This window comes from Erinaceus europaeus, unplaced genomic scaffold, assembly GCF_950295315.1.
Source record: "Erinaceus europaeus unplaced genomic scaffold, mEriEur2.1 scaffold_247, whole genome shotgun sequence".
Lineage (NCBI taxonomy): Eukaryota > Metazoa > Chordata > Mammalia > Eulipotyphla > Erinaceidae > Erinaceus > Erinaceus europaeus.
This window is the reverse complement of record NW_026647893.1, coordinates 68,437-76,040: the sequence shown is the minus strand read 5'-3', so window position 1 is coordinate 76,040 and position 7,604 is coordinate 68,437.

Sequence of the window (7,604 nt, the reverse complement as noted above, 5' to 3'; positions counted from 1 at the left end):
CAATTATACCTAGTATGCTAGCAGACATCCTACTAAGTACAATGTCTAAGGCTACAGACAAAGTATCAGATGAACTTGTTTATTTTGTTGCAGACTTTTGATCCTTATTTTGATTGCAATTTTTCAGTAATAATCTTGATATTTTCCCCCATTGCTTTGCAACAAGAAATTTCACTTATTATGGTCCTGATGTTTAATCACTAAGAAAAACAAATACATTTTTTATGAGGGTCTGTTTGATTATATTCTATTGAAGGTATTCAAGGGAGTGGGTTTATAGCTAGGACTTCAAATATAATTACTTCCTTAGTAATCAGTAGCATAATCAAAGAAAACACAGATTCAAAGAAAAAAACAGATTCACTGTTTTTTGTTGTTGTTGTTGATTTTGCTTTTGTATTGTGGTGGACTTATCTGTTTCTCTTATCTTTTCTATTCAACTTTATGCAGAGAGACATTCAAGTAGGATCAAGATTTGTTCACCAATAATTCTTTCTTTCTCACTTTCTTTCCTTCCTTCCTTCCTTCCTTCCTTCCTTCCTTCCTTCCTTCCTTCCTTCCTTCCTTTATACCTTCATGGTTCTTTTAAAACTTTGAAAGCTTGTATCTGTTTTGCAACTCCATAGTTTGCAAGTTTTTCATTCTTTCATGTATGAACTTGTATATTCCCACTAATTCATCCCCAATGCTTGTTGACTAGGAAAAAAAAACATTAAAAAATTAAGTGCCTAGTTTAACTTCTCAGCAATGATTTTTACAACTTTGCAGTTTATATCCCATAAAAATTTAGTAATTAAAAAGCAACAGTGGAAATAGAAAATGATATAACAGCTTGTAGGGGAAAATTATTTTTTTTAACATCTTCATGATAGTTATTTTCTCTCTTTCTTTTTAAAATACCTTTATTTATTGGATAGAGACAACCAGAAATCAAGAGTGTAAGGGAAAGAGAGAGAGAGAGAGAGAGACCTGCAGCATTGCTTCACCACTCTCAAAAGCTTTTTCCCTTTGCAGGTGGGGGCTTGAATTAGGGCTCTTGTGCACTGAAACATGTGCACTCAACCCGGTGTGCCACCACCCAGCTCCCAATTTAAGTTATTTTCTATTTGGAAATAATATATTCTTTTTGGAAAGTACTTTGGAAAGGTTATAACAGCCTGGATGTTTATTAGTATTCTGGTCTAACATCAACTTTGCTAATGTCTGATTCTCAAACTTTGTATGATTGACTGAACTGCTACTCTGGAGCTTTTGTCTGAAAGCAAAATAGATTCAAATATCTTCTAGTAAATATTAGAGGTAAATTGTTGCCCACTTGTAAACAGCATAGATTCTTATTTCTGTTTCAAGATTCATCAAAACATATTCTTCAGTTACCATGGAAAGCATCTCCAAAAAATTTAAGAGGGTCTCTGAAGAGAACTGAAATGCCAACACTCATAGAAGAAGGCATATTTTAATTCTTCTAGAAATTATTTGCCTTTATTTATTTTTGGCACTATCTAAAGTGCCAGATTATTCACATTGACTTGGCTATTAATGATTCTGACAGTAATACTTAGGTGAGAAGGGTTTTTATATAGAGTATGAACAGGAGAGTTGCAAAGCAAAAACAAATGGAATTCCCACCTACAAATAAATCTTATAATTTTCAAAGTTGGGTGTTTCAACTATGTAGGTTTTACTGTAGTTTTCAACACGTGGCTCATTTATATGTATTTTGACAATAAATTGAACATTTACTTAGTAAGGGAAATACATAGTCTTATTACACGGTAAGTTACTATTTTAGTTTTTTCTAAAATATTTATTTATTCCTTTTCTTGCCCTTGTTTTACTGTCGTAGTTATTATTGTTATTGTTACTTATGTCATTGCCGTTGGATAGGACAGAGAGAAATGGAGAGAGGAGAGAAAGACAGAGAGGGGGGAAGAGAAAGATAGACACCTGAAGACTTGCTTCACCGCCTGTGAAGCAACCCCCCTGCAGGTGGGAAACTGGGGGCTCAAACTGGGAATCTTATGTCCGTCCTTGTGCTTTGCGCCATGTGCGCTTAACCCATTGTGCTACTGCCTGACTCCCTTATTTTAGTTTTTCTTAGTAAGTATAAAGCATAGGAGCAATTTCCTTCTGCTGAAATTTGTATTTAAAAATTTTATATTTGGATATATTCTATTTAAAATTTTATTTATTTATTGTTGGATAGAGACAGAGAGAAATTGAGAAAGGAGGAGGAGATAGAGGGCAAGAGAGACAGAGAGACACCTGTAGCCCTGCTTCACGGCTTGTGAAGCTTCCCTTCTACAGGTGAGAACCAGGGGCTTGAACCCAGATCTATGCACATTGTAATATGTGTGCTTAACCAAGTGTACCACTGCCTAGCCCTGGATATATTGTACAGGCAAGAATTTTATTTGGAATTTGCTTTTCACAGTGGAAAAAAATTAATGATATCAGTGCATTATAAAATGGAAACAAAACAATATGTATTTGCTAGAGGTTAGCCCAGCCGTCTGACTTTTCTATTTAATTAAAACAGTTCTAAATGATTTTCTCACCTTTTCAGGTCATACTTCTAATGTGAATTCTATTGAAACCTGAAATTCTTAGTCCTCAATTCACAATTCTTGATTTTTCCATTTAACTTATCTATGTCATCTTTCTGTTTGAGAACTGATGTAATGGTAGAACTATATGTGTTTATTAAAGTAGGTAAAAAAAAAAAATCAAAACCTTACTGGGGCAAGGCAGTGGGACACCTGGTTAAGCACTCATATTACAGTGTACCCAGGTTCAAGCCCCTGGTCCCCACCTGCAGGGGGAAAGCTTCATGAGTGGTAAAACAGGGCTGCAGGTATCTTTCTGTCTCTTTCCCTCTCTAGCTCCTCTCCCCTCTCAATTTCTCTCTATCGCTATCCAATAACAAGTATAAAGATTTAAAAAAACAACAACAAAAAACAAACTTTTTTTAAAAAAGCAAAACCTTACTAGATTTTTCTGTCAAAACTGTAATTTGCTTTGGTATAGAGTGCTTCTATAAATTAAAGCTATTCCCTCAACTCTGAGAAATATGTATGACCAATTTAGGTAGCTCTCAATATATGAGAAACAATTTGGAATTGGCTATGCAGTGTTTATATATATAAAGCATAAATGTCAGTATACTTGGAAGCACACATTCAGTTCTTTGGAGTGGAACTAGGAAAATACTGTTTCCATGCAGAATTATGAAACAAACTTCAATACACCTTGTTCTAAATAATGGAAAATCAAGATGTGTATAATATGAATTCTGTCATCTTTAGGAGGAAGCACTTTACATTGAGTTAAAAGTCAAATATTCAGATTCTAACTATACCACTTACTGGTTCTTAAAGGTCACTGGCAAATTACAGACTTAGTAAGAACCCTCAGAAGAACATGACTAGAAGTAGCAAGGGATTTTCACTGGAGCTAGATTTACACTTGGAATTCCCCAATAAAGAAATTAAAAAATAACTATATACATTATAAAATAAATAAATAATAAATAAAAGCAAAAATAAAAAAGACTTATACTTGGAGACCATTATTTAAAAATTCTGACTCTGTCATCCATATCGGTCGAATAATTAGAACTTTCTTACCATTAACACTGGTTAGCACAGCTCGGATAATTTGACATTTCTTTGTTTTGTCCTACAAAGTGGATATTAAGGAGGAAGACCATCAATTTATGGAGCTTTACCCCTGAACAGACTTAGTAGTCAGATGAACTGTTCACTAGTCTATGTGATTATTTAATAAAATTTAACATATTAGTTTGTACTTGCTTTATGTATTAAAAAAAAGGTGATTCCATCACAAAAAGGATACTTTTTAAGTTGATTATTTGATAAACAATAGAGTTAATTGATAGTATTATTTATCTTCACATGCCTACAGATAAAAATCTATTTTACCACTGATATTTGATAAGAGTTGTGTAAGCACCGATTTTCATCTAATGAAGTGGTCTTGTTTCACAGTGGAAAATGTTAAAAACATTTTCTCCAATTTATATCTACTTAAAATGTTCTGTATGGTCCATTCAACTTGTTCAGCAGGAAGTCAAAATGTTTAATTTATGTCACTTCATTATCATAAATAGAGGATGATATAGTGTTAGGGAAAAGGTGAGCTCTAATGGCAGTAACTCAGCTCTAAACTAGCTCTAAAAATCAAAGAATTTATGTATGTACCTTTTCTTTCAATGAATTTTAGAGTGTTGAAAGTAAAAGTAAATAGGTTTGAATCATTTTATTATATCATGAGTCTTGGACCCTGGGGAGGTATATGAGTAGTAGAGTACCTGCCTTGCATGAGTGAAGCCCTGAGCTCTGTTTCTGGCAATGCATGACTTAAAAAAAGCCAAAATGGGGGGCCGGTGGTGGCGCATCTGGCAGAACACACGTGTTACAATGCACAAGGACCCAGGTTCAAGTCCCTGATCCCCACCTACAGGGGAAAACTTCACAAGTGGTGAAGCAGTGCTACATGTGTCTGTCTCTCTTCCTCTCTGTTCCCCCTTCTCTCTCAATTTGTGGCTGTCTCTATCCAATAAATAAAGATAATTTTTAAAAAATTTTAAAAGCCAGAATGAGTAGAACTTCATGGGTGATAGAATGGGACTTTGCCCTTTCTCTTTCTCATTCTCTCTTTCTCTACCTCCCACTCCCATTAATGAAATTCAGGGGGCAGTGCCTCAGCTATTGAGCATGAGATCTTGAGTTTAACCTGCAGTATCACACAATAAAATAAGCAAATTAACAAAGAATCATGACTTTCATACAAATATAGAGTAAATGTGTGTCAAAGATATATACTAATGAGGGTGGACAATGGAATAGTTAAGCAGATTAAAAAGACATTTGAAATACACACATCTATGTATTATGCATACATATTATGTATATATGCATGTGAATAGATATATAAATATAATAACTTATGTGTCTATCTCCTATTGACCATCTGTATTCATCATATCATCATCACCTATCTGTCATCCCTTGAGTGATGGAGAGAGGCAGGCAGGCAGGGAGAAGGTAAGATACACTGGTTTATTTTGTCATTTAGGAAAAAATTGTGAAATAATTTTATATAGAGATAAAACTGAATTATATCTTACAGAGCAATAAAACTATGACCTTCTGGATTTTCCTTTCTACCCCTACTGGAAAGAAGATCTATACCACTGACATCAAATTTGCAGAAATTAGTCTCTATCAAAGGTAACTAATAAGTTAAACAGCTATATCTCCTTGAGGGGTCCTGTTGGGCAATGTTCCAACAAAATATTGAAAGGCTATTCAGACATATTGTTCTCCCATTTCAAATTGGTTCCATTTCTTCTTTTCACAATATCTAAAAGCTGTTTTATGTAGCTTTAACATTATCATACTGGGGTGAAAACCTCCAATTCTGAACTGCATCCTTCTCTATAGTATTATAGAATTTGCATTCTTGCACAGAGAGAAAGATAACTCTCTGGAACTTTTCTGAAATTGTGTAGAATTTCAAATCACAAAGAAATCTTTTATTATTATAAAACAGAGAAACAGGAATTGACTGTGTATTTATATAAATACGGCAAACAGTTCCCCAGATATATGTCATGCAAGCAATCCTCGGGAATAAAATGAAGAGCTTTGTTATTATATGTGTGTTGTTTCTAACATAAATATTTTCAACTTAGGATGTTTTAAAATGTTTTATTTATTTTACTTATTTTTGCTCTGGCTGCCATAATTGAGCCATTTTGGAGTAATTTGGGCAATGCTGCAGTTGTAGCTCCTCGATTTAGGATCATTTTCAGACTTGAAAATCTATACCTGTCATATGTTCCACTGTATTTTACCTCACAAGGCACATTTTCTTTTTATAAATAAGGGAAGTGTATGTGAGATCAACATTTCAAATGCAAGATTTATTTGAACCTATAGCAGGAAGAAATAATGTCCTTCACTCAATAAGACTGAAAACCCAACTCCATAATATATTGTTTCTGAAAAAAAAATTTTATTAAGAATATTGCAATAAGAGGTTTCAGAATAGCATATTGAAGAGCATATGTGGAATTTTTTGCCTGCGGGGTGTGAAAGTAAATAACTCTGAAACATCTTATCAGAGAATGCAGTTACTACCACAATCCAAAGAAGGAATAATAAATAAAAGCCCAAAATATGTAACCTTTGTACTGATGAGATTTTATATACAAACCCAAACCATGTAGACTTTATATACTTCAATATATATTTTAAATATACTTTATATTTTAGAATAGGTTTAGATTTACAGAAAGACTGAAATGGTATGTCGAGTTTCCTTATGCTTCACACTGTTAACTGCATGTACTCTTCTATTAGTACATTTGTCACAATAATTATTATATAAAGAGTGTGTCCTATTCAGACTTATTTTGCTTTAGCCCTAGATCCCTTTTCTTTTGAAAGAGTTCACATTTAGTCACCATGCCTATTTGCACACCTCTTGACTATGATAGTTTCTTCAACTTTCTTTGTTTTGGGGTACCTAGGTAACTTTGAGGAACAGTGGTCAGGTATTTTGTAGACGTCTCCTATAGTGGAATCACTGTATTTCTTTAGATCATTAGACTAGGGGGGAGTCGGGTGGTAGTGTACCGGGTTAAGTACACGTGGTGTGAAGCACAAGGATCCGTGTAAGGATCTTGGTTCGAGCCCTGGCTCCCCACCTGCAGGGGGGTTGCTTCATGAGCAGTGAGGTAGGTCTGCAGGTATCTCTCTTTCTTTCCCCTTTTGTCTTCTCCTCTTCTCTCCATTTCTCTCTGCCCTATCCAAAAATGATGACATCAACAAGTACAATAATAACTACAACAACAATAAAACAACAAGGGAAACAAAAAGGAAAATAAATAATAAAAAAAATTTTTTTAAATAAATCATTAGACTAGGGTAATGAGTTTTTGGAAGCAAGATCTTGGAAATAAAGTGCCATTTTCTAAGTCTCTAAAAGGGTTGTCTTCTGGAGGCAGGGCTATGGAGCAGCAGCAGTGTTTCTCTCCATTCCTCTGCCGGGTCAACTAGGAATACCAAAGGAGATCATCTGGGACCACAACAAGGCAGAACTAGAATGACTTCAGGAACCTATCATGTCACCAGTGAGTGCAAATGCGTGTGGCTAATGGACAGAGAGAAACCTAGGGAGAGATTAAGTAGCTGGTAACAGACCAGCAGTTTACCAGTTGAGACACCACCTGCAGTCTGTTTCACCAACAAAAAGATGGGTGAAGGGAGGAGAGGACTCGCCTAAGACTCATCAAATACAATTGTGAGTCTCCATTGCTACTGCCCTCAGAATCTGGAGCAGCAGCATGGAGGCCCTTTGCTGACACCAGGGTCCAGAGAATTAACCAGGAAACTCAGGAGAAGATCTATGCCTTGGTGGCATAGCAGCGGGGCTGTGAGAGTATCTTCACATAACCACTGGATTATCTCTGCCGTACCCTACTTTATCTCTTGGTCAGGAGTCAGTGATAAAGCTAAGAAGCCTATGTATAGTTTAAAAGCACTCAGGCTCCCATAGCCTACAGGGAAGAAAAAGCA